Source organism: Microtus ochrogaster, chromosome 6, assembly GCF_000317375.1.
Source record: "Microtus ochrogaster isolate Prairie Vole_2 chromosome 6, MicOch1.0, whole genome shotgun sequence".
Lineage (NCBI taxonomy): Eukaryota > Metazoa > Chordata > Mammalia > Rodentia > Cricetidae > Microtus > Microtus ochrogaster.
This window is the reverse complement of record NC_022013.1, coordinates 63,700,111-63,701,481: the sequence shown is the minus strand read 5'-3', so window position 1 is coordinate 63,701,481 and position 1,371 is coordinate 63,700,111.

Below are 1,371 nucleotides of genomic sequence, written 5' to 3'. Positions count from 1 at the left end.
ATAGAAAACTCATAGGAACCCCATCTTAGTTTTGTATCTGATATGGTCAATGAGAGCAGACTATTCAGAGGTCAAGTTCAAGAGCTATTTCACAGGTCACATGCTGAGGGTATCCTCTTCAGTTGTTCCAATTATAGGTCCCGAAAGCACAATTAATAAAATCTCAGAGAGAGATATTGGGGTTCAACCTGAAGACCCAAAAAGCAAAGCAGCCAGCCTCTGGCGCTTACCTCGACTTCAGTCTGAAACGGTGATCCTGCCTCCAAGAATCTCACAATAAATTATGTCTGAGAGCTGTCTCCTCTCGTTTTATAAACCTCTCTAGGGCTTAGATTAAAGGTGTGCACCACTGGGATTAAAGGAATGCACCACCCAGTTTCTGTGGCAAACTAGTGTGGCTACTGCGATTAAAGGTGTGTATCATTGCTGCCTGGTCTGTAAGGCTGGCCAGTGTGGCTGTTTTACTTTTCTGATCCTCATGCAAGTTTTATTTATTAGAATACCAGTGAAACGCCACTACAAAGTCCCATGTCTGAATATATCATGACATTCACCATTTAAATGAATAAGCCTCTTTTGTTGACTCTGCCCTGAGTACTTAATATGAATTCAGTATTATCAGGCAGAGGAACGTGGAAGCTGGGAGCACAGTGGGGATGCTGTATTCATGTTACCCATTGTAGCAACCACACAGCCAAGTTTCCAAATCTCAGAGATTAAACAGGGCAGCTGGTGTCTTGTGCACATCACATACATGTCCAACATAGGATGGTAGGAATCTCAGATCTATGCAATCACCAGGGTACCAGCTAGCAAGTATCTTGAAGATCCACCACTTGAGTCCCACAGCATCTTGGTAGATCCAGCAGGGAAAGGATGGTCTGAAGGAAGATCATTGCCAGCCTTAGCTCCCTTCTCCAGAAAGTGAAACCCAGCCCTTCTGTCTATAATCTAGAACCAGCTGCAAGACCATAGCTTCCATCAGGAGAGTCTAGAATTGTAGGTGTGTGGCATGGAAGACCCATTCGTGTCCAGTGTCTGGCACAGGCATGATGGGTTCAACCCACCAGGGACTCATATGTCAACTTCAGGAAAAGAGATGGGTCTACATGGGTGTGGGTGACACTGGGAGCCAGAGTAGGTGAGACAGGAGCGGGCATTGAGGAGGATAAAAGAGGAGAAGGAAGACTTCTTGTGGGAAGTCAGTCTAGAAAGAGGAGCTCCTAAAACACCAAGTGGGCACAGGAAGGCCTTAGTGGACTGGTCTCAGAAGGAAGAGAAAAGACAGGCATAGAGAGGGTCTGGCTAAGTCATGGGTTTGAGGATGAAAGCCTGGAAACATAGGTGGGGGCAGAGTCGGGGGTGGGGAGA